The sequence below is a fragment of the Callorhinus ursinus genome, unplaced genomic scaffold (assembly GCF_003265705.2).
Source record: "Callorhinus ursinus isolate GAN/ISIS: 27379988/994484 unplaced genomic scaffold, GSC_fseal_2.0 scaffold24, whole genome shotgun sequence".
Lineage (NCBI taxonomy): Eukaryota > Metazoa > Chordata > Mammalia > Carnivora > Otariidae > Callorhinus > Callorhinus ursinus.
In genome coordinates this window covers 9,655,519-9,681,542 of record NW_027397086.1, presented here as the reverse complement: position 1 = coordinate 9,681,542, position 26,024 = coordinate 9,655,519, and the positions used below count along the sequence as shown (strand labels likewise).

Below are 26,024 nucleotides of genomic sequence, written 5' to 3'. Positions count from 1 at the left end.
AGTCCAGTTTGGGAGTTGCCAGCATGCAGGCAAGAGCGGGCAGGTCTGCTGGGTGCTAAGGCAGAGAAGCATAGAGGGCAAAGTCCCTAACAGGCACCGCCCTGAAACGAGGGGGGCACCACTAAGGCAGCAGGGGGTGAGGAGCCAGGAACTAAAGGAATCACGACAGCCGGAGAGGACTTTGTGCAGCCAAGACACCTGTGTGAGGGCGGAGAGCAGAGTCTGGTGAGGCCCTCTGGATCCCTCTGGATTCCCAGCTGGGGGGCCATGCTCTCATCTGGCCCCCTCGGGGCCCCCTGGCCACTGCAAGAGAGAAGGCCACACACCTGTGCCTGGGCAAGGTTGCTGCCATCTTGAGAACTGCAAGGAGTGCCAGGCGTGGAGGTGCGGCAGCCAACAGAGGTTCTGGTCCTGGCTCTGCGTCCCACACTGCAGGCAACTCCCTGCATGTGCGGGGTTGTTTCTCACCCTTCCCCGCCTTCTTCCCACAACCCTCCACCACCTGGCAGATGAAAAGCTTGGGCTAGTGTCTCCTGCTCTGCACTGCATCCCAGCTCTGGGGGGTTGCAGCGCCCCTCCAGCCCAGCCACAGACTCTGGCTGCAGACCCCTGCAGAGGAGCGGCTGGGATTTTCAGAGCCCTAGGCCATGATAAGGCTCCCAAGACCAGACACAGAAGGGGAGGCCCCAGCTTCTGGCTGGAGGAAGGGCATTCTGGGTGGGGTGGGGTGGGGCCACAGAGCCAACAGGTGTGCCTAATCCAAGGCTTTATCTGGCTGAGATCAGAACTGCTGAGAGGCAAGTTCCAAGCAGCCTTCTCCTCCCTCAGCCACGGTGGGAGGCCCTGGAACCAGCAAGGGAGCCTTACATGGGGAGAGAAGACTGGCCTCTGCCTGGGTCCTGTTCTCCCTCCCAGAGGCAGAGCCCGTCTCTCAAGGGTCCGGCTCCCACTCCAAGCCTCATTGCCCCTGTGTGTTCCCCTGGCTGGCTAACGTCTGCCAGGTGACATGAGAGCAATAAACAAGTCACTCTCGTCCGCAGGAGTTCAAGTCCCTCTGTCAACGCTCCCAGTGTCTCGCTAGCCCAGCCCTACCTCCCAGAGGTTTTCACCCATTTACAGCATCCACGCCAGACAGCTTCTGCTTGAAGGCTTCTAGTGATGGGGAACTCTGTTTCTAGACTTTTCTTTTTTTAAGATTCTATTTACTTATTTGAGAGAGAGAGAGAGAGCACGCGTGCAGAAGCAGGGGAGAGGCGCAGAGGGAGAAGCGGGCTCCCCGCTGAGCAGGGAACCCCACACTGGGCTCAATCCCAAGACCCCGAGATCATGACCTGAGCTGAAGGCAGACGCTTAACCGACGGAGTCACCCAGGTGTCCCATCTCTAGACTTTTCTGATGGTTTAAGGCACATCTTTTCAGTATGGAACTGATTTCTGATCTCTGCTTCCTAGAACGTTATTACTATCGATGAAGGCTACCATTCATTTACATACACCATTTCATTTGATCCTTACTCTGATCAGAGACGATGTTCTCCATTTCCCAGGCAGGGAACCGAGGCTCAGAGGTTAAGTATCATGGACAAGATCACTCGAGCTCCAATAAGCTCTCCGTGTCCACGGACAAGATCACTCGACCTCCAATAAGCTCTCCGTGTCCACGGACAAGATCACTCGACCTCCAATAAGCTCTCCGTGTCCACGGACAAGATCACTCGAGCTCCAATAAGCTCTCCGCGTCCACAGAGCTGTGCCTTCCCCATTGAACCTGACAGCTCCTCGGAGATAGGGCCCCAGACTCTTTCCTCTGCAAGTAAAACACCATAGTCCCTGACATACTTCAGCAAAGCCATGCCCACCAGTGTTTATTCCAGCAATACACATATGGAGGGCATTTCCTCAGTACCGGGGCCTGTGCTGGGACAGGGCCACACACAGCCTGAATCAGACCCCCTGCCTGCACTTTTCAAGCCCACATCCAGTGAGAGGGACGCGTGCACCTACAAATGCCAAATGCTGTTTACTGACGTCAGTTCCTGCTCCTGCCGTCAGGCTACCCGGGCTGGCCTTGGCACAGAGCCGGGCCGTCTGTGCACGTGCCCACTGGCAGAAAGAAGTCAGCACTCCTCTCTCCCTTGGGGTCTGTCTCCTGTTCCTTCGTTTTTTACCATCCTCCTGACTCTGTTACTTGTGTTTTGCCTTTCTACAGTCTTTGCCTTTGCCTGGTGTCATCAGTAAGAAAGGCCCTATAAAATCAGGGTGACCATGCAAACTGCTTTCCCTAGGTCAATTCTGGTTTACGTGTGTTGTGGGGCAGTTAACAGTTTATGTTCTAGAGTCCTCTTTCACTTTCAAAGGTGTGCCAGTCTGGAGAGTAAATCATAGGGTCACTCTATGTAGAAACGGTTCCATAAAATAAAGGGAGTTCGATGAAGGCCTCTTCAAGATCCCTTCCAGCTAGAATCCAGGGCTTGTGTTTACCACCTGCGGGTCCCTTAGGATCTCCCTCTCCGGCGTCCAGAGTCTCTCCTACAACTGCTCAGAGGTAGTGCAAGCCCAGCCCCTCCAGATGCGTTTCTGCTCCACTGCTACCCTCCACCTGTCCCCCTTAGGACCTTGGCTGGGCGTATCTCTGCTCTCCCTGCTTCCTCTGTGCCGGCTAGGAGGTATTCAAAGGCTAAGAATTTACTGGAAAAAGGGCACCTGAGTGGCTCAGTCAGTTAAGCATCTGCCTTTGGCTCAGGTCATGATCTCAGGGTCCTGGGATGGAGCCCCACATCCAGTTCCCTGCTCAATGGGGAGCCTGCTTCTCCCTCTCCCTCTGCCTCTCCTCTGCTGGTTCTCTCTCTCTCTCTCATGCTCACTCTCCCTCTCTCTCTCAAATAAATAAATAAAATCTTCTAAAAGAATTTTTTACTGGAAAATCCTGAGGTTGTCTTGTTCCCCCCCCCACTAGGTTTTCCTACATCTCTCGTAATAAATTGACTCTTGTAATAACCTGACAACAAATTGACTTCCAAGAACTAATCTCTAAAGATGAGGTTCCAGGAATCCTAGCCGTAAGTTAAAACAAAACAAAACAAAACACCTCTTAATTGAGATTCACAATGGAGATGGCTTTAATTCTTTTCCTGTTCTTGGAACGAGACAGGCCTGGATTCAAACCCCAGTCCCACCTACTTTCTTGCTGTTCCGACCCTGGATAACTAAGTCACTCCACACCTGTGAGCCTCAGTTTACTCATCCATAAAGCAGGGATGATAATTTCTTATTCCTTGAGCTGTTGAAAGGATGAACAATAACATCTGTAAAGCTCCCAGTCCCTTGCAGGTACTCAGGAAAAAGGACCTGGCATGATTAGCACGGGTGTCTGAGAGACAAGCACTGTTCCGCCACATCTCAGTGGCAGGACAGCATGGCACAGAGCTTACAGCCTGGCTTGGAGTCAGACAGGTCTGGCATGGACTAAATGCGTGACCTTGGGCAAATCACGTGAGCTTTCTGAGACTTGGTTTCTCTCCGCTGTAAAATGAGAGTAACAACGCCTTTCTCTTCAACCCTGGTGAATGAGAGGGTGCACATAAAGTGCTTGGCACAGGGCCTGATGCTGGAACAAGTGCCCAATGGCAGCTACTTAATTCCTAATAATGATTATTCCAGAACTCTCCACCTCACAGGCTCCAGCATCACCTGCTCTGTGTTCCCAGTAAGTCCGCCATGTTCCTGTGTCCTAAAAACAAACAGCCCGTCCTTTGGATGGGGCATTTTCAAATCCTCCCACCTGCTGGAGCCTCCCTAGCCCGTGAGTCAGGGTGAGTTCTGCTTTCTACAGGCAGAGGAATCTGGGGACTTGCCCAAGGTGACTCAACTTGGACTGGAAGCTGGGTTTGGGTGGAGCCAAGAGTTTCTCCAACCTGCTTCTGGTCCATAGGAAGTCTGAAAGTCACCGATTCAGTCAAAGTTGAAAGGACTGACGTATTCCCTGGCTTGTTCATTCATTAAGTAAGCATTGATTAAGTGTCAATATTGGCACCTGTCATGTGCCAGGCACTGCTCAGCCCACTAAGTCTATAAAGATTAGCCAACATGACCTTGCTCTCATGGAGCTCTGGTGAGAAGTTGAGCCCAGAATCCAACTATCACGCCACCAAATGCATTCCGTGATTGAGGTGAATGTCCTGAGACAGAAAAAGACAAAGGAGCCCCGCCAATGTTCAGTCACTCCCTTACTCTGAGCTCCACGGATTTCCGGAGGAATCGGACAACAGTCTCACGTGCCACTTGCCCGTGTGGCTGCAGGAACATCCTTACTACCCAAGGTCACTCTACCCTCAAGCATGCCCCCCATCTTCTGAGCTGCTGCATTTTATAGACGAGAACACTGAGGCCCCGAGGAAGGCAAATGACTGATCCAGGGCCACCTGGCAATGACATGAGGAGACCAGGACTGCTACCCAGGTGTCTGGCATCTCTCCAGGATGAGATGCCTCTAAACCACAGCACAGGAAATCGAAGGGCTCAGGGAGGGGCTGGAGGCTGCGGTCAACAGTCTTCTTCCCAAGTTTCCTTATTTGTGGCCAAGAAAACTCCAGAAGCCTCTGCCACAGATGGCCACATCACTGTCCCTCCCCTCCCCTCACCCCACTGCTCTTGAACGATTTGGGGATGCCAACGGTGGGCTTTCTGACATGGGCACAGAAATGTCACTGGGAAATGGTGAGCACGGATGGGCTGACGCTAAGGGAGGCATCCAATTCAGAAAAAAAAATCCTCACTCAAGTATAAACATAAAACAGCTCAGAAATGGAGCAAAAACACCTGAATACGAGCTCCACTGAGGACACATCACATGAGTCTGTTACGAAGACATGGCGTGAAAGCCGCAATTCGACCCCTTTGCCTTGGCCTTCGTCTTGGTCATGAGCTTAGGGCCTCGAGCTCTGAGGAGGTATGTCACCTGCCCTCCTCACGGCTCCGTTCTTCACTGAGCTTCTGCTGTTGTCCCCCAGAGATGGCGGCAGCGGTGTGTGCCTCTCTTCGTCTGCTCAGCACTGGGGCTGAGAGGTGGCTTTGGGGTGTCTGCTCTGGGTGTGGTTCCCTAGCACTCACAATGCAAAGTCCATAGGGGGCTCCATCGGCACCACCCAGGCTGCTTAGCTCAGGGAGGCACAGAAGGGAATTTCCCACTGAGGTCTCACTAATGCTATTCCACCAAATATTTCCAGCTCTCTACCTTCATTGTAGGATTTCATTTCCTGGTCCCCTTGTGGTTGGGGACTAGTTACTTAGTCTGACCAATATGATAAGAGTGGGCTATTCAATTGCTAGGGCAAGACCCTCAAGGGCTCTCTTTCCTTGTGCCATGGAGTACATTCAAGAAGGCGTTCCAGCAGCCTGGCTCCTTGAGTGAGGGACACGGCCACCAGCTGACCCAGGATGCCCATATTAATTAGAGAAGGAAATAAACCTTTATGGGTTCGGCCCCAAGCCTCAAGGGGCCGTCTGTTGCTTCAGTATAACCTACTCCATCCTGACTGACACGCTGCCCATCTCACACAGGGTAGGAGATTCTCGAGGTGTAAGTCTACCCTCTTCCCTCTCAAAGCTTCACCGTCCTCATCACTAAGAGCCCTGCATGAACACACGCAAGTAAGACAGAGGCAAGAACATTTCTCTAATGTTCTGGAGAAATTTTCTCCTCAAGTCCCAAAGATGGCTGACCATTCACCTACATTTGAAAAGAATGAGAAGGAAGTTGAGTGAATTGTTGTCTACAGACTCCCTTTCCTATGAAGGAAGAAGCTAGATCAGTTGATACGAGCAACTGATACTACAACCTGAGAGCCCCCCTCCCACCAGGTTAGCAGCAGATGCCAGGGACACTGGGAGGGGGAGACACTGACCAGGGCCAAGGACATAGGGTGCCAAGCAGCACTGGAAGCCTCCTGGGGTTGGAAGTGAGCCGGCCATATGGTCCCATTCACCAATCGTCACAGGAGTCGAGGAGGTGGAGCTCACAGCATCCTATACAGTAGATTCTACTGTTACCCCACTTTACAGAGAAGGAAATTGAGGCCCAGAGAGATGATATCATTTGCCCAGCTCCAAGAGCTCAGGGTCAGAGCCAGAACTATCTGAGCCTGGCCGGCCCAAAAGCTTAGCCACTACCTGGTACTCTTTCAGCCAGAAGCCATGTCACTCCCTTGGAGCTCTCCTTGGCCCTTTATCAGGCTTTTCTTCTGCACCTTCACTTCTCCTTTTAATTACTATTTCACATGTACATCGTCTCCCAAGCCAGATCCTGAGCTCCTGAAGAGCAGGAATAAGTACTTTATAGAATAACTAATAACAGTACCAGCAGCAGCAAATGCTATTCTTTATTGAACACACAACATGCCAGGTTGTGTTCTAAGCGCTTTACACTGATTATTCAATTCTCACTCAACTCTGCAACAGGTACTGGAATCATCCCCATTCTGCAGATGCGGAAGCCTCCCAGTTTGGCCAAGCTGAAATTCAACCCCTGGTATTAATATTTTCATAACTATAGTCCAATTTGAGTCCTTTCCTCTATGATCTCATTATTGTATTTTTTAGATTTTGAAACATTCTCAGAAGGGGGTCTATGGGCTTCCCCAGATGCCATAGGAGTCCATGGAGGAGGCAGGCGCCCAGATTCCAGAAGCAGGATTCTGTCCCCCATCTACCCCACAGAACCCAGAGCTCCTGGCTAGTACAGGGTAAGCAGAGTAAGCGACCCTATACCATCTCCATGCAAGGGTGGGGAGTGAATCACAGCTACTTTAGCCCATATGCACATCATAAATACATAAATATCATAAATACTTTGATTTCAGCAGTGCGAGCCCATGTATAACAACTCCTCATAAAAAACAAGTCACTTGTTTCCACAGTAAAAATAAATAAATAAATAAATAAAAAAAATTAGCGTCCAGTGTGCTCATTAGAAAAGCATCAGTTGTGGATCACAAATTGGAACACCAGGAGGGTCTGTAGCAGCTGCCTCTGGATATAACGCTGGCTGACCCCCAGCCCCAGCTGGCCATCCCCCACTAGACTTGCTTTCTTAGCATCTGTGTACTGGCTCAGTCTAAATAGAACTAACATGAAATCCCATCCTACCTACGCTGAAGTTTTATAAAGTAAATCTTAGGCATCCAAACCTGCACACTGAACCACCAACCAGGCAGAGCTCTCTAGATTTCCGAAAATCTGGGCTATTACTGGACTCGGGGATAAGGCAGTTGGGGCCAGTGCTCCCTGTCCAGACCAGACAGCTGTCCTCCTTGGCAGGTGGCCAGTGCCGAGTGCCGAGCCTCGGGACAGCCGGTGCCAGTCTTGGCGCTGCTCCGATGGGCTATATGACCTTCCATAAGCTGCTGGCTATCTGATTTTTTTTTTATCCTCCAGATATAGGGTGTGTACCAGCTTCGATGCCAGTCAATCAAGAATCACAAAGCACCCAGTGGGCGTCTGGGGCTGCAGGGGATGCAGAAATTATACAGGCTCCCTAGGGAGCTTACATTCTAGTCGGGGAGCCAGGCCTGGAAGCAGTTAACTATTACGTACAGTGGAAAGAAGTCAGTGCAAGTGGGGATGATCTGTTCTGGGGCCACAGAGGAAGGAGGAAGGATGAAGTGTCCTGCACAGGGTTGTGTGCCAGGCTTCAGAGAGGAAGGGGCTCCCTTTGAACTGGGCCTCGAAGGGTGAGCGCGTGGGGAAGAGCGTCCACGGGTTGAAGGACAAGCATGTGCAAATGCAGGGGGCTAGAATGGGAGCACCCAGCCGAGCCCAGTGTGGACTGAGGAGCAAGGGGTCCAGCCCTGGTCTCTCCCCACACCTACTGCTTTGGAATCCAGAAGAATCCCTGGAAACTGTATTTTTAACAAGCTCCCTAGGTGATTCCAACATGCAAGGAGTTAAGTGCTACGTGTTGAGGAAAAAAAATGAATGAGTGAGTACAAAAATGAACTTGACCTCGGGCAAGTCCCTTCCTCGCTCAAGATGTCTTCTCTTCTTTAAAATAAAGGCACTGGGTCACCCTGGTCGTTTTCAAACTGTGTTCTAGAGAACCCCAGGATCTCCCGAAGACCCTCAGGAACCACAGAGGGGCGATGGGGAGGCTGAGAGAGCAGGACTCTGAGCCCCCGATCCACCCTTCCTTTGATCATCTCCCCTTTTACCTGTCTGCTACCATATGCTGTGCTTCCACGTGCTGTTTTGTTTGTAGTAAAGTTTCCTTGGCTACAAAGAACTTTTAAAACCACTGAATTGGATGATCATCCAAGAATCCCCAAGGAGAAATTTTTAAATTCCTTAAAGGCAGCAACCTACCTCTGTGGAGTATTCCTCAAACAAGTATGGACACAGCATGAGGCTGCTCACCAGGGTTATTCATTTTACCATCGTAATTCAAAATCGTTTGCTGCAGAGCAGAAAGCAATGCGTGGAGGGGGAAACGTGGATAGCGATGCAGTGGAATATTACACGACCTTTAAAAAAAACATTGTTTCTGAAGAATAGTTAATAAGATGGGAAATTAAATAAGAAAGTCAGATACCAAACTGCACATAGACTACTATCTCAACTCTGGATCTAATGTAGCAAAATGACTGGGCAAGTATGGCGGGTCCTCAAAAAATTAAACATCGAATTCTCATATGATCCAGCAATCCTACTTCTGGGTATATACCCCAAATAACTGTAAACAGGGACTTGAAGAGGTATTTGGGTTTTGGGGGGTTATTTTTAAAGATTTTATTTATTTGTTTGAGAAAGAGTGAGCACAAGCTGGGGGCAAGCCAGAAGGAGGAGAAGCAGACCCCCCCCGCTGAGCAGGGAGCAGACATGGGACTCGATCCCATGACTCTGATCATGACCTGAGCCGAAGGCAGAGGGTTAACAGACTGAGCCACCCAGGCACCCTCCTGAAGAGGTACCTGTGTGCCAATGTCTAAGCAGCATTATTCACAATAGCCAGAAAGGTAGAAACAGCTCAGATGTCCATTGATGAATGGATGGATAGACAGAGTGTGGTATACACATACAATGGAATATTATTCAGCCTTAGAAAGGAAGGACACCAGCTTCAATGGGGATAAACCTTGAAAACATTATGCCCAGTTAGATAAGCCAGACACCAAAGGACAAATACTGGAGGATGCTACTTAGATGAGGTGCCTAGAGTGGTCAAATTCATGAAGACAGAAAGTAGAGTGATGGTTGCCAGGGGCTGGGGCGCGGAGGGAATGGGCAGTTATTGCTTAACGGGTACAGAGTCTCCATTTGGGAGGATGGAAACGTTCCAGAGATGGACAGTGGTGATGGTGGCACAATGATGTAAATGTATTTAATGCTACTGAATGGTTCACCCAAAAAGTGTTATAATGGTAAATTTTGTTATGTATATTTCATCAAGAATAAAAAAAAAAAAAATACCGACCAGAACTAGATTCACATGTAATGGTGGTGAATCGTGTGACGAGACTGTGGCAGAGCCATCCCTTTATTCTTTCCACTTCGCTGCATTTGCAAATGTTCTACAATGAGAATAAATTACTTTCAAAACTGGACAAAAAGCTATTTAATTAAATAAATCTGGTGGTTCTCTGACACTTTCCAAAAATGCATTGTTGCCTTTTATGTAAATGGAAGCAATACTTTATGTACTTAATAAAAAAAGCCAAGTTCAAGGATGCCAACTCAAGTATACAGCAAGCCACTCAATCAAAATAAATGACAGGCAGAGCGCTTCCCCTTTTTAAGACTATTTGTTCTCACCTATATTTAAATAAATTTCAAATAAAAACAGAACCAAAATATAATTCCTCTAATAAGCTTCCCAAGAAGCTGTCTGGCTTGGGAAAGCTCGAAGGCAAACTAAAGAGAGAAAGAACGCTACAGAAAGGTGGGGGACAGCCCGTGTTTTCTTCAGGACATTAATGCACCAGTCGGGAAAGTGACTTTGCCGGTGTATTTCTATTCCTTCTGCTTCTGGAAAACGTCCTTGGGCAGAAAGAATTACAAATCTACAAGAGTCCTGCCGTTTTGTGTTCACTGCAAATCCATTTCCTCCAACACCCCTCACTCCAAATAATTGTCGACCAAATATTTAAAGGATATTGGTTGGAAGGGCCGCGGATGTGTCTCCCTGCCAAGGTGCCCTCTATCCTAAGCCAACTGCATCCACCTTTCCTGACTCCTGGGTCCTCTGCGTAGGATGAGGCGGCCAGGGCTACCCAGAGTGGCTCCTCACTGGCCATGTGACCTCAGGCAGTGTCCTTACCCAACCAATGGGAAGAAAGGCCCCACCTCGCAGGGCTGTTGTGGGGGCTAAATGTAAAGTGTAAAGTGTCCCTGAGATGCTGGGCACATAGTAGGTGCTCACAAGCTTCTACCTTTATATCTGAAAGTTCACCGTTCAAGATTCATGTGTGTCTTGGTAGTGGACTGGAGCGTGGTAGTACCAAAGGTAGTTAATGCTGAGTGGTGGGTTTCAGGATTACAGTACAGCAGTGGGGTGAAGACAGGATCCTTCAGACCCAGAGTTCAGTGGCAGCCCTGGAAGGCAGGGGAGGGGACCCCAGCAGCCCCATAGCCCCCAGCTCTAGCTCCTACACTGGCCAGCACAAAGCTCTGTCGTAGGAGTCCATGTGAAATCCTCAGAGCCGGAAGGTGGGCTCCATTTCACAGATGAAGAAACAGAGGCTCAAAGAGTCTATCTGTCTCATTCAAGGTCACACAGTTAGGGAATTGCCAGATATAGGGTTTTCTAAAACTCCCTTGGCATGAAGGGGTGGGGGTGGGGGTTCTGATAATTCTAGCCCTGCCACTGACTCCTTTGTTCAGTTAGTTGTTTACCTCTTGCCACTTTCTTTAAAAAAAGTTTTCAAGAAAAGGCAGAGAGGGGACAGGAAGACTCTTTGAGGCACTAAATTAGGTAAGTTGCTAATCTCTGGGCTCTGGCGTCCTCATCTGTAAAATGAGGCACTTCCTGCCTCAAGACCTTTGCACATGCTCTTCCCTCTGCTTGGGACACCTTTCCCCGCCCCCTCACACCCATGCACCCTCCTCCTTTCCTTTAGGCTTCAATGACAATGTCACTCCCCAAGGGAAGTCTCCCCGTTATATTCTTACTCTCCCTTGTAGCCCCCTATGCCTCTCCTTTGGGGACACTGACCACTATATTTGGACACATAGGCACGCACGCCTCACCACGAGATGGAAGACTGCTCGTTAATTAGCTGGCAGAGAGGCGGCATTCAATGGTCTTTGTTGTACGTTGATTTAAAAAAAAAAAAAATACGAGTTCTTCTCAGGGGTCTGATCTTCAGAAAGTACCCTCCCGTCCGCACCCCCCACCAGCCTGACCTCAGGTTCTCATCTACACAACAAGGGGAGACGGACAGGGCACGTATCAGATTTCTGCCAGCTCCCACATGCTATGATTTTATCCCCTCAATAAACCAACCAACCAACCCAACCGAACCCAACAACCATTGTGAGTCCGGCACACTGGACAAGTTCGGAGAACAGGTTCTTACATTCTCGGGACTCAGTTTCCCTATCTCCAGAACGAAGCATTCAGGTGCAACCTTCTGGGCTCTTCCCACCATCAACAATGGTAATTCCGGTAAGAAGGCTCCCTCCTCCCCCTGCCTTTCCTTGGGAGCTATACCTCGGACCAGGCACACACACAGGAAATGGGACATCCAGTTGGTTGCTCTCAAGCATGGCTGGACTCATGGGGAAACAAAGAGTTTCTGAACTTCCTATTAAAGCCAAGACTCCATGCCCAAGACCTTTCTCTAACAGTGTGGGCAGAGGACCCTGTTGTTGTCCGGCTGGGCCTCCCTTGCCACCCCCACCCTGGTGCATTAGCAGGGGCTGCACAGCCCAGAATGAGCAGGTTAACAGTCTCAGAGACGTTCCTGCGACTGTTCCTCAGACGCCTCACTGAATCCCGGGACAGAGCAGAAGGCGGAGGGCAGGACCCCTGGGCTCAGGGAAGCCCCTACTCCTCTCTGGGCCTGCGTTTCCCCATCTGTTGAGTGAGGGGACTGGATTTGGGGCTGTGCCGGCTCCCTGCTCACTGTTTTCAGTTCCGGAAGGCAGCGCGGTGCCGTGATGGGGGGTACCAGCTCCTTGCCCCCGTCTGAGGCCCCAAATCTCTCCTTTACCATGTGGCCCCGGGAAATGTCTTAACCTTTCCGTGCCTTAGGTTCCTCATTTGCAAAACTGGGGTTTCTGGCCGATGAAAAGTCAGGCCTCCCGTAGCGCTCCTGGGCAGCATCTGAAGTGAGTAAGTGCCCGGTGAGCGTGAGCGGTTGTTTTATTATCCCTCTGGTTTCTGGATCGCTTCCCTTTCTCACCTTGCCCAGACAGCCCTACCAGCTCTGCCAGCCACATCCCGCCCCGTCCCTCAGAGAAAGCGAATCCGCATCTCAGATGCAGCCAAGCACGGCGGGAAAAGAGAACAGTAGGGCAAACAGCAGAAAATCCTAGGATGCTTCCCCAAAGCAGATGGATTCGGGGGCCGGCAGCTGCCCCAGAGAAGGCCGGTGGGCACCCCCATATTCAGCAGCCGGGGGAGGGTCCCGGGCCCCCTTCTGCTTGCCCTGGAGAGGCCGACTGTTTGGAAAGATCGATGAGATGCAGCAGAAGATGCCAGGTGGGGGGTTAGCTCTGTTCCTGTCTCTGTCCTGAACATCACAGGTAAAGAAGACGCTGGACTCAGCCATCACAGCCCCCGAGGGGCAGAGAGCAGGGGACTCTGTCTGATAGACGTGCTGGCCCCTCCCCTGCAGGGACGCGGGAGGTGTGGGCAGCGCTGCCTCCCTCCGGTCCTCATAGGGCGGGTCTGGAACCCCACCTGGCCTCAGTTTCCTCACCGGCACAGGTAGGATACTCAAATCCCTGCCTCTGCCGGCTGCTGTGGGAATGCAAGGAGCCTTGGCTGACGTCCCCCTGGGCAGAGGCTCTCAGAGCGAGGCCCGCGGAAGGATGCTGTTTTCTCCCGCAGGAGGAGGCAGAGAAATTGAGAATATATTCATTTTACTGTGTTTTAACAAAATATCACCCGCGGAGGATTAGGAACAGAGGAACAAAGAAGGAGGGACTCTTCTTCTTCCACACTGTTCTAAGCCCTAAAGCATGGTGCAAGAGACAGAGGGTCATATTCTGCCTCCTGCAGCCACCCCGATGTGGCTCCAGTGGGCTCTGTGTTCAAGGTGGAGTTTAGGCTCCCGTCTTGCTGGAACGGCTCACCCAGGCAGAGCCACCATCCTGAGCCGAGAGCATTTCACCCAGTGGCAAATGCCACAGGCCTCGAAGTCTCGGCTACCACTGAACAGGCAGGTCCTGGCTCTCTCAGCACAGTCCAGAAGGCTGGGCAGGAACCAGTCATGCTGCTCAAGAAAAGTCATTGGCACGCAGGGTTAAAAAAGCTGTCCACAGAGGAAAAGAATAAACCTGACAGTCCTCAAAGCCTGTGCACTAGCTCCTACCCTTGATGGTGCTCACTGGAGATTCTCTGGCTGCATTGTGTGGAAGGGGTGTCTTTCTCAGCGAGTGAGACTTTTTAACAGCTGTGGGGAACCTTAGGAGTTTCTGCTCAAATCCTTTTCTTTTGCAGATGAAGGAAGAGGCTCAAGGAAAGATGCCCTTTATAGCAGAGGCGGGATTCAAACCCTCCAAGGCTCCTTGACTCACTTCCATTCATTCGATGGGTCTCCTGTTACTGAGGGCCTACGACACGGATGCGCTGTTCTAAGCACTGGGGATGTGACAGTGAACGAAACAGTTAAGTACTCTGTTCTCAAAGAGCTCACATTCCAGTTGGTAAGCAAATCAAATTAATAACTATAATTAACAAATAATTAAGGACGTGATTTCAGGTGGTAGAAAGGGTCATAAAGCAAATAAAAGATGTGAACATGGAGTGCCTGGGTGGCCCAGACGGGTAAGCGTCCGACTCTTGATTTCGGCTCAGGTCCTGATCTCAGGGTCCTCAGATCAAGCCCCAAATGGGGCTCCGTGCTCAGCAGGGAGTTTGCTTGAGATTCTCTCTCTCTCTCTCCTTCTCCCTCTGCCCCTCCCCCCAGCTCACACTCGTTCTCTCTCTCTCAAATAAATAAATAAATAAATCTTCTAAAAACAAGATATTGGGGCGCCTGGGTGGCTCAGCCGTTAAGCGTCTGCCTTCGGCTCGGGTCATGATCCCAGGGTCCTGGAATCGAGCCCCGCATCGGGCTCCCTCCTCGGTGGGAAGCCTGCTTCTCCCTCTCCCACTCCCCTGCTTGTGTTCCCTCTCTTGCTGTGTCTCTCTCTGTCAAATAAATAAATAAAATCTTTTTTAAAAAATTAAAAAAAAAAAGATGTTAACATGTTTGAGACTGACGGTGGGGGCAGGGAGGGCTGTATGGGATCCTGTTTGCACTGGCCTTTCTCCAGGGTCTCCAGGGACCTCCCAAGCCAGGAGCATGCTGAAGTTGGCTCATGATGGCTTGCAAGGGCCAACTGTTAAGTTTTCAGGAATTTGGCAAGTGAGCTGTTAAACACAGCCATCGTTAAAAATTAAATTGTATAACCTTACAATTAAATGAATTGTATTAAGAACAAAGGTAATCATCAAAACTCAACACTTCCTAATTGTTTTATTACATGGTATACCCTTGAGGTTATTTTGAACCAACTGTATGGAGACAGAGAGAGGCAAGTGCTAACAGTATGCTCCCAATTCCTCAACTGGTGGCTTGAAACTGGTCACGGTGTAAATATTTATACTGTGGAAACTGGCAAATACCACGTATCAGGGCTTTTTCAATTCTTGAGGAGCTAGTCATGAAACATTTACCAGCATGCCTCCATGTCTAGATCTAACCCGAGCATTCTGTGTTTGTGGGAGTCTGTGTTCTTCCGGCCAGAGGGTGTGGTGGTACAGCCCTAACACTCCTGGGGATGCCCGCCCACCCCCGCCGGCCCCGCGCCTCTAGTCACGTGGCCTGAACTTTCTCTTCCTTTTTAAGGCTTCCCCAGTGAGGAAGCCAGACTAGCAACTCTAAACGGATCTGTCTGTTCCTGCAAAACAACTGGTCTCTTCAACAGCACTTATCAAGGGTCTGTCAGATGGTGGTTCCTTCATTAGTCTGTTTATTTAGTTTTGGTCAATTAAGTCCTATGGTAAGTATCTTGAGGAGGCAAAAATTTAAAGGAACCCCTGCAGAGAATCTGTTTGTAGAAATGTTTGTGGTCCACTTCCGACCTCTGGATTTTCATATGTTAGGTTTCCTTCCTTTGAGAACTGTTCTGGTAACAGCTGAGTGAAGTTACTATTACTTCTACTGATAATAATGACAGCTTTGAGATTTCCCATTTAACAGCACCACGCCTCTGGGCACATTTGTCTCTAAACTCCGCTCCAGTCCACTTTACACCCGAGAATGTTGAGGCCCAGAGGTTCAATAAGGTGATCAAGGCCAGGCTGCCCCTCCGAGAGTTCCCCAGAAGCCTTCTCCCTCCCGCAGCTCCAGCCCTGCCTGTGACTCTCCTTAGGCCTGGTAAGATCCTGAGGCACTAAGGGTGCCCCAACTCTGGTGGCTTTGGTGGGCTCTGTGGTTTCTCAGCCTCATGTCAGGAATCCCCTCCGGCCACCAGAGCGGAAGGGGCCAGACGCGCTCCTGTCCGCCCTTGTGCCGCTGGATTGCAGGAGCGTCACCTACGCCTGGCCAGCTAGTGGTTGTACATCCTAAAGAAGTGCATGAAGGTTCGGATGCCCATGAAATGTTATAGCAGGTCTAGCAAGGGCTAGAATCAGCTCCTGGGCAAGACCCTAACTGTGTTGTCTATGGCCCGACCTTTACTCCTTCTGGCTAGCTTGGTTTTCCAGCCTCCCCAGGGATACTGTGAGCAGTAAAAGAAATCCTTCCAGTGCCTGCCTCTTCTGTCTCTGTGAGTTAGAATCTCCACCTGTGGTTTTACAACCATGATCTCCTGACCAGTACACGTTCCCGGGTGCTACTCAGTGTATTAACCCCAAGCATTTACTGAGCACTTGCACACACCCAGGAATGAATGCCTAAGCACTCAATTAAATCTGCCCCTAGGAATATTAATTTGCCCTTCCTCTGCACAGCTCTGGCTAACATAGGAGAACAGAATTTGCTATACAAAATACCACTCTACAGATAGATACTTTTGAGAAGTATCTTTGCCTTCCCCACAGAAGCCGGGCAAGTTCCTCTCGGGGGACAGCTGAAGGGCCACTTGAGGACTCCCGCATGGTTCCCTGAGGGAGGAGACAGGAGGGCAGCTACTGTTCTGCCCACAGACGCTACCAACCCCAACGTCATCCCTCTGGGCGGCTGGCCCATTGTCCCAGGCTTGCTGCCCTCTCTGGGCTCCCCTGGCCACCAAGGCCGTCTGGGTTCTGGAACAGCCAGCAGGATATCAGGATGATTGGTTCTTACAGCCTCTTCTCTCTGCCTGAAAACACTTCCCTCTTCACCCTCCAACTCCCACGGGGCTCAGTTTACAGGTCACTTCCTCAAGGAAGCCCTCCCTGACCACCTCCCCTGACAGGTTCAGGCCCCTGTGACACCCACCCTGCTCTTCTCCTTCAGGGCTCTTGCTGTGCAGTCGGTTTTTTAACGACTGTCTCCCCAGCCAAATCCCAGCCTCCCCGTGGACAGGGATTTTGTCTCTATTCACTGCTACCTCCCAGGTAGCTAGCACAGCACATAGTAGCTGCCCAACAGATTCTGGATCCGTCGATAAATGAGTGAATGAATTTATGGTGGCTCAGTGGCTGTTGAACAAATAGCTAATTACAAAGCACGAGTCTCTGGAACAGGTGCATCTCCTAGAACCGCAGTCCCTGGTGGCCAAACTGGCGAGTAGGGGCCAAAAACTTTCATTGAGAACTCATCACAAGACCTGGCCTCTTCCAGAGGTTACCTTTCACTCTCTCTGGTTGGTTTCTGTCTGAGCAGCACCAGGTAGCAGCCGTGTCCTGGGCTGGACATGGATCTGTGCCCAGGACCCCTGAACCTTCAGAGGCATCTTCCCTCCCCCTGCCTGTAGCCCGCCAGGGTCTCCAAGCCACACTATGTTTGGAGTCGGGACTGGGCTTTCATGCCTCCCTTCTGCCATTAGTTCTTGAGAGACTTTGACCAAAACATTAAAACCCCCATCCTTCAGTTTCCCCCCGCTCCTATAAAATGGGGGCCTAATTCCTAGTCTGCTGCCCTCACAGGGCTTTTGTGATGCTCAAGCAAGACAGAAATATGATTTCACTCTTTGAACTGTCGACTGGTGCACAGAACTCTAATAATAATTATAATACTATCATTTTTCTGTTTTCCCTGGGGTTTTGCTGTCAACCCATAGCCAGCTGATCTCTTCCAGGCTCATTTCACCCAGCCTCTCAGCACCATTCAAACCTCCTGACAACATCCTCCCCCCCGGGAACCTCGATCTGCCCGGCACTTCCCAGACCATGCTCTCCCTGGGCTCTCCCCCACCCTCTCAGATCACTCACTCTCCAAGCTGGGACCTGGCCCCCAAGGTAGGACCTGGCCCAGGTGGTGGCCCCACTCTCTCTCCTGCCATTCACATCTGCCCAGCACACATGGCTTGACACAGGAAGCGCCATCACCCGGCTCCCTTGTGAACGCTGGAGCAGGCTTTCCCCTGGTGCACAAAAAACGTGAGCACACAGCTCCACCCTCCACCTGCCATCACCACCTCTCCCTTATGAAACTCTCTTTGGTGATAAAAATGAGCAGAGTGGCAGCCTGAGCGCGAGTCCTGGCAACGCCCCCAGCCAGGTCGGCCTGCCTGCAGCTGAGGTCTGCAGCCTCCACACTGGGTTTGGACAAGCTGAGCTGAGCAGAGCAGCTCTCTGGCTGGAGCTTCAAATAACATATTTTTACTTCCTCTTTTTCGAATGGAAAGGACTTTGAGAATTCTTGGTTAAATATACAAAATGACGACCCCTTTGCCTTCAGTACACGGACCCAATCTACATCACTCCGGCTTCCCCAACCAACCCAGCCGGCCTCCCTCTCCCAGGAGCGAAGATAAAGCTCCTGGGAGCAGACCCTTCAGCCCAGCCCCAGAGGTGAGGGGCTTTGCTCCAGGCCTGAAAGCCAGTAAGGATGCGAACTCGGGAAGTGGGCCTCCAGAGGCCACACTTTGCCACCGGCGTGGGTCGGGAAAATGCACCGTGCCCTCTGGCTCCTGCAGCTCACCAAGGAAGAAAGAAATAACAGGTGACAGAACGTCAGTCACTGCACATTGCCCCGGGTGGCTGGGGGGAGCACCTGACTCTGGAAGGCAGGATGAAGAGCCTGGCTTCACAGAGAGGATGATGATTAAGCTGGGTCATGAAGCATGAGCAGGAGTCTGCAGGGGGATTTGGGAAGGAAGTGAAGAGGGCATTCCAAGCCGAGGGGACAGCATGAGAAAAAGCCCAGAGCCATAAAGCCAAGACAGGGTTGCAGGAATTGCATTGCAGTCGTTCCCTGAGGCTGGAGCAGAAATTCTAAGGGGGCTGGGGATGGGGAAGAGGAGACTAAAGAGTGGCTCAGACAGCAGCTCAACTAAGCAGGACCCCAGACATGGAAAGACAGGACCACAAAGACGTAGGGGTCCTACACTCAGTTCCGGGGGAGACTCCCAGACAGAGGGACCGTGTGTGCGACAGCGGCTTGAAAGCGTGCTGCCATGCCTAAGGAGAGGGCAACCGTCCCCAAAGAGTGGACCGCGCAACGGGGATTCGTTTGGAGAGAGGGAAAAAAAAAAAAATCAATGAAGACTTGTATCAGGGAGTTATTAACAAATACATGTGGTCAACTGGATTACTGGTCCCAAGCATCATTCCCTGCCAAAAAGCAGAGAGTTAAGAGACATACCCCCAAGATACTGCAGGTTCAATTCCCGACTACCGCAATCAAGCAAATACCGCAACCAAGCGAATCGAATGAATTTTTTGGTTTTTTCATGCCTATAAAAGTTAATGTTTCCACCACACTGTAGTCTATTAAGTGCACTACGTCTAAAAAAACAGCGTACATGTCTTAATGAGAAAATTCTTTATTGCTAAAAAAAGAAAAAAAAAAAGAAATGCTAGCCAGTATCTGAGCTTTCAGCACGTTGGAATTTTTTTGCTGGTGGAGGAGGGTCTTGCCTTGATGTTGACGGCTACTGATCAGGGTAACTGGTTGCTGCAGGTTGGGGTGGCTCTGGCAATTTCTTAAAACAAGCCAACAGTGAAGTTTGCTGCATTAACTGACTCTTCCTTTCATGAATGATTTCTCTATAGCATGAGATGCTGTTTGATAGCATTTTACCCACAGTAGAACTTCTTTTAAAATTGGAGCCAGGCCTCTCAAATCCTGCCACTGATTTATCAACAAAGTTGATGTAATATTCTAAATCCTTTGTTGTCATTTGAACAATCCGCACAGCATCGTCACCAGGAGTGGATTCCAGCATAAGCCCTTCCTCATCCATTAAAGTTCTCTCATGAGATTGCAGCAATTCAAATATAGTAATAATGAAAGAGTTTGTTGAAATAATGAAAATATTGCAAGAATTACCAAAATGTGCCACAGAGACAAACTGAGCAAATGCTGTCAAAAAAAATGGTACGGATGGGACCCCTGGGTGATTCAGTCGGTTAAGCATCCAACTCTTGATATCGGCTCAGGTCATGATCTCCTGAGATCGAGCCCCACCTTGGGCTCCAAGCTGGGCATGGAGCCTGATTGGGATTCTCTCTCCTTCTCCCTCTGTCTCTCCCACCCCTGCTCACGTGCTCTCTCTCTCTCTCAAAAAAAAAAAAAAAAAAAGGCACAGAGAGACTTTTTGGACCCAGGGTTACCACAAACTTTCAATTTGTAAAAACACAGTATCTGCAAAGCACACTAAAATCAAATGTGCCTGTTGCGGCGCCTGGGTGGCTCAGTCTGTTAAACATCTGACTCTTTTTTTTTTTTAAGATTTTTTACTTATTATTTATTTGATAGAGAGAATGAGATAGAGAGAGAGCATGAGAGGGGAGAGGGTCAGAGGGAGAAGCAGAGCCCAATGTGGGACTCGATCCTGGGACTCCAGGATCATGACCTGAGCCGAAGGCAGATGCTTAACCAACTGAGCCACCCAGGCGCCCAACATCTGACTCTTGATTTCCGCTCAGGTCATGATCTCAAGGTCCTGGGATTGAGCCCCACATCGGGCTCCGTGCTCAGCGGGGAGTTTGCTAGGATTTTCCCTCTCCCTCTCCCTCTGCCTCTCCTCCCATCACACACGCTGTCTCTCTCTCTCTCTCTAAAATAAATAAATAAATCTTTAAAAAAAAAGGGTTGGTTAAGCATCTGACCTCAACTTGGGTCATGATCTCAGGGTCCTGGCATGGAGCCCTGCGTCAGGCTCCTTGCTCAGGGGGGAGTCTGCTTGTCCCTCTGTCCCTCCCCCTATTCGTGCCTGTCCTATTGGCTTTGGGCCTGGGCATATCACTGGCTTTGACCAACAGAATGTGGGTAGAAGTGACAGTGTGCCCACTCAGAGTGCAGGCTTTATGAGGCATCACATCATTCCTTTCTTCCTCCAGCTCTAACCATGAAAATAACACCCACCAGACAGAGGCAGCTCCTTCAGCCTGCGTCCTGCGGTGAGAAGACACATGGAGCAGATCTGGCTGGCAGGCACCTGGAGCACAGCCACAAGACCATGTAGCCACCTGCCCCGCAGCCACCATGTAAGGCGAACCATAAACTTTTGTGGTCATAAGCTAAGATGGGGGGGTTGTTTGTTATGCAGCATAGTTTCAGCAAAAGCTAACTGATACACACTACCTCTATGAGACGAGAAGGGAGCAGATGGTGAAGAACCTTCCACGTCATGAAGGTTGTGCACATGGAGGGTCAACAAAGAATTCTGTAGTTGATAAGCTTTCTCACCTTCATTCACTCACATCCAGTCTCAGGAGTGGAGACATCCATCCTTCTTTCAAACCAACCTCCCGGTTCCCTCCTACTCCTCTAGCACCTTGCCCTGTCGGCCTTCCTTCCCTCTCCTGGACTGGGTCCTTCCCCTGAGCCTCCATCTCCCTTGTCCTTTGCATCTTAAAATCCTTTCCTTCACCCTGTCTTCATACAACCGTAGCTCAATCTCCCTCTGGCCTTTTCAAACAAATTTCTTGCAAGAGCTGCCGGCACGCACCACCTCTGCTTCTTTATCTCTCATGCCTCAGCAATCTAGCTTGCCTGCCCTCCATTCCATTAAAGCTACTCCCAGCACATTTCAGTCATCTCCTAAACGCCCAGTGCCTTCCCCTGTCCTCATCTTCTCTGACTGCTCCACACCATTTATAGCATGGCACCAACTACATTATCCCTGCCCTTGACCCGAACCTTCCTCCTTATATATTCTCTCAGTGCTGCCCTCATTCATCCAGTGACCCATGCCAGAAAGCCAATATGAGATCATGAGTTGTGTTCCAGTCTTGTCAAGTCTGGAGTGTCGTTGAGACATCCAAGAAGAGATGCCCAAAGGGCAGTTAAACCTGTGAATCGGGGACCCAAAACAGACATGTGAACTGGAGATAAAGATGACTGTCCTGGAGGCAGCATTTAAAGCCATAAACATGGACGAACTTGCCCAGTTTACAGAGTACAAGTACCGGGTCTTAAATCTCAGGTGATACACGGAAAGCTCGCCTGAGCCCAGAAATTCCTACTCCTAAGGTCACAATTCCAACTACTGGCCTCCAAACTACCATCCCGTTCCATAGGTATCTATGGTAGCTATCTCCTCCAACAACCCTTAAAATTCCATTGTGAATACAGAAGGTACGAGATACCATCACCCAGCCACTAAAATAGCTAAAATCAAAACGGTTTGACAACATCAGACATTGTCAAGGGGGCAGAATAATCCCAAGCCCCAGACACTGCCGTGGGAAGGTAAAACAGTAAATACCCCCTGTGACCCAGCTCCTTCACTCCCACATGAAAACAAACATCCACAAAAGAATTCTACAAGAAATAAGCTCAAACTGGAAATAACCCCAAATGTTCATCAACAAGAGAATAAATAAGCAAACCGTGGTATATCCATCCAATGGAACGAATACTACTCAGCTATAAAAAGGGACAAATACTCATATAAGCAGCAATACAGGTGAACTTGAAAACCACTATGTCATGTGAAATAAACCTGAGATATACAGTACGAGTCCATTTATGTGAAGCCCAAGAGCAGGCAAAATTAATCAATGGTAATAAAATCAGAAAAATGATTGCCTGCAAGGACAGAAGAAAAATTCGTTGGATGTGGGAACTTTCTGGATGATGCAAATATTTACATTTCATTTTGGGTGGCAGTTACATAGCTGTAAACAACTGTCAAGACATGTTTGAACTGAACACTTAAGATCTGTGGATGCTCGTGTATGTAGATTATGCTTTAATTTAAAAATTAGGAAAATAAAATAATTTTAAGTATCTATTAAAAAAAACCCACTAAACTAAAAAAGAAAGCTACAGCGCAGAAAGCACACCCATTTCAAATACGATTACATTTATAGTATGAACGCCCAGTCTCCCACTTAATGCTGCGCCCCTTTCAGCCATTCTCCCCTCACCCTTGCTCCCATCTTAATGACATCTGTCCATTAGCCATTTTTTACCCATCATGAGAGAGAACGTAATGTAAAGAGCACAAGCCTTAAGAGTCAGAAAGAGCTGCATTCCAATCCCAGCTGCGAGTTAAAAGCTGAGTGCGGGGCGGTGGGGGGGGATGAGCTGCTTGCCCGGGGGTGAGCTGCTTGCCCTCGCTTAACCGAACTCCCCACCCTAACCGGCTGGGCTAAGATGGGGGCAGTGTGCTGACTAGCTCCTGCTGAACGTATTTCTTTTTATCTTAGCCTGTGAAACCAACTCCCATGTACAAAGATCCCCCGAGAAAATCTCAGACAATATGATTCTTGGCTTCTTCTCCCTGAAGGAGGAGAAGGTGGACCTGAGGCCTTGGGGTTAGGGTCCCAGGCGCGCTGGTGCTGAAACCTAGAGGAATGGCTGCTCAGAGCCACCAGGGCCAGGGAAAGGGGGTCCCAGCCCTGGACTCATGACACAGGTTTCCTGGCAAAGGTTTAGGCCACCAGAGGATCTTACACTAATCACTTCGCATACCTCTTGACTCAGTTTCTCCACTGAAAACGACCAAATCAGACTGGATCTGAGGAATGTGATATTAAAAACAGCCCCCGGGGTTTCCCTGTAGGAGAGAGAAAGGCTTCTAGAAGTAAACTTATTCTGTCTGAAAGAAGGAAGGGAGGGGTCAGAGCCCTGCCCTGGAGACTCTCCTCCCCCACTATGGTGGCTCCACAGTCAGGGTCACAAGACTCCCAGGGACACAGTCTGAAGTCTCTTGGACCAGGTAAACCCTAGGGATTTTTTCAGCTCTGCTTTCTTCAGAGTATCTGCCACTTGTAACAATAACTGAGATCTGCACCTGTCCCCCATCTGGTAGAGTAGGTAAGGTAAACCCAGCAATAACTTGGAACAAGATAGAAAGTGTTTGATTAGTGTAGCCAAAGAGGCACAGAAGGGCAACAGAATAACCATGTCCCCAGCCGGCAACTCTCACACCGGCCCATCCACCCTGGCATTTTCTTACTCAGAGCAGCGTCCCCATTTCACAGTTGCAGAAACTGAGGCTTCCCCTGCGCCAAGTGTCTCCCGGCTAAGAAGCAGCGAGGCCTGGGCTCCCCGGGGCATCTCCTGCCTCCTGAGACATACCTAGTTCCAGGTAAATGGAGGAGACAACGAGGCCTGTGCCGGAGTCAGCAAGCAAACGATAAGCAAAGCCACAAGAGCAGCCGCCAGGGTCTCTGTTCCTTCCGGGGGGGGGGGGGGGGGGGGCGGCGTTAACACCCTCCTCGCCTTCCTCCTTCCCGCCTCCCAGCGGGAAGATTGAGAAATCTCAATTCGTCTTGCTTTCTTTCTCTCCTCGAGAGCTGACAATTTTTTCCACTTTACTGTTTTTTGGATGCCTTTCAAGAGTTTGTGCAATCATTCTGTTTAGCTGTTTTTCTGCCATTTTCAAAGGCGGGTGGTGTCCCTTTCGAGCAGGAATGGGGTGGTTTGTAAAGTCAAAGGGACCCTGTCTCCTCCCTTCACCCGAGTGCAGCAGGCCCTTTTGCTGCCAAAGTTACAAATGTTTGAAACTTTCCGCACGCCGGGCGTTTGGCTCTGTGCTCGCTCTCCGACCACTCCCCCCCTCCGTGCTCCTGCTTTCAGGGGCTCACGCGCCCCTCTCTTTACCTTCCCAGGCTCCCCCTTCCCAGGGGATCCTCTTCCCGTCCTGTCCTGGGCGAGAGCGATCTTCTGTCTCGCCCCACAGGAGGGGACAGACCCCCTCATTCCTTTCAAGATTCCTTGGGGACGGGGGTCCTACCCTGTGTCCCCTCCCCGGGTCTCCTCTCTCCCGCCCGCATCCCGCGGACCGCGTGGGGAGAACCCCGCCCGCAGCCCCTCCGGCGAGTCTGGAGGCTGGGCAGAGGCAGCGACAGGGACAGGATGGGGACAGGGACTGGGGCAGAGTGATAGCGACAAGAACAAAAGCGAGGACACAGGCAGGGCAGAAACAGGGCAGGGCCGGAGCGGTAGCCCGCTCCTCGTCCCCGCCGCCCCCACGCCACGCCACGCCCGCAGCCCCCGGGCCGGGCCCAGCTCCGGCCTCCCGGGGCTCGGGCGGCGCCCCGCGGGACCCACCTGATCCGCAGAGCCCGGGTGCACGGGGTACGGCGGGGCTGGACCGCGCCTCGGCCCCCGGCCCGGCGGCGCCCTCGGCCGCCCGCACAGTCGCCGCGCCGCCTCTGCCCGAGCCCCGCGGGGCGAGCCGGGGCGGGGGTGTGCAGCCTGCGCTCGGGCCGCCGGGCCGCCGGGTGCTGCTCCCGGGCGGCGGGCGGCGGGCGGCGGGCGGCGGGCAGGGGCGCGCGGGAGCCGGCGAGCGCTCTCAGCGGCGGCGCTCCCCGCTCGGCGCGGCCCGCGGCTGTGTGTGCAGAGCCGGGCCCGCCCCGGACACTGGCGGCGGGGAGGCCGGCCGCGCGAGTGCGTGAGCGCGGGTGCGTGCGAGTGTCTGCTGGCGGGGAGGCGGAGGGGGTGTCGGTTTCATTTTCACTCAGGCAGAAAAAAGCCTGCAACCAGCAAAAAAAAGAAAAGAAAATCCCTGGTGAGGGTGGCTGGGCCTCTTTGCCGTCTCGGGCTGCACGTGGTGGGGGTGGGGGGGGGACCGGGAGCTTCGGGGGTGGGGTGCGGTGGGGTGCGGTGGGGTGGGGTCTGTCACCCCGTACGGCAGGGAGGGGCCTCGGTGCCCGGGCGCTCCGCCAAACATTGGGGCAGCCGAGAGCCTGGGAGGTCTGATCCACCATTTGTTTCCTGGGGAAGGAAGAGCGCAGATGGAGACAGCCACAGGCGGGCGGGCTGGAGCCTTCGCGGCTCTTGCCGGAGCCCCCCAAAGTCCTGGGCTCCGGAAGTGGGGGCTGCTCCCCGGGCACCTGGCGCGGGTCCTGCCCGCGCACCTTCACAGACTCCAGCCCAAGTTTCTCAAACGCGCGACACACCCCCTGGGGTTCTCCACTGGAATTATTTAAAAGGGAACCCCCCAAAAATATGTTTGAGGGTTTGTGCTTCTGCGCCCCGCCCGGTGTGACGGCGGTTCACTTCTGGTGAGTTGAGGTAGGCACATCCGGCTGCCCTCGCTCAGCTTGCCCTGCCCTCATGAAGAGGATAGGCATCCCACTCCCCCTCTGCGGCTCACGGCCAGGTATTTGGCGGGTGGAAAGTCAAAACTTCCTTTTGCTAGTAGGGTCATTTGCCATTGAACTTCAATTTGAGAGACTGAGAAATCAGCTTCTTAAATATTTTAATGCATTGGAACTATACATTGACGCCAGGAAAGTGGCACAAAGCCTGAGCACAAAACAATTTTAATTGTTTG

The 26,024-nt window shown here is 51.2% G+C and overlaps 1 protein-coding gene across 5 annotated transcripts in view; it reads right to left on the bottom strand.

Moving 5' to 3' along the window:
- The window catches only part of GGTA1 (glycoprotein alpha-galactosyltransferase 1 (inactive)), a 54,677-nt gene extending 29,727 nt beyond the window's left edge, over positions 1-24,950 (bottom strand). The window contains exon 1 of one of the 5 annotated variants that reach the window (XM_025888728.2): positions 24,797-24,950. The gene's annotated coding sequence lies outside the window, so the exon portion shown is untranslated. Of the gene's footprint in view, positions 1-9,462; positions 9,527-23,699; positions 23,719-23,821; positions 23,939-24,796 lie in introns of those variants that run through there. The other 4 variants (XM_025888730.2, XM_025888729.2, XM_025888722.2 and 1 more) reach the window with 4 other exon arrangements.
- Between the last annotated feature and the right edge of the window lie 1,074 nt (positions 24,951-26,024).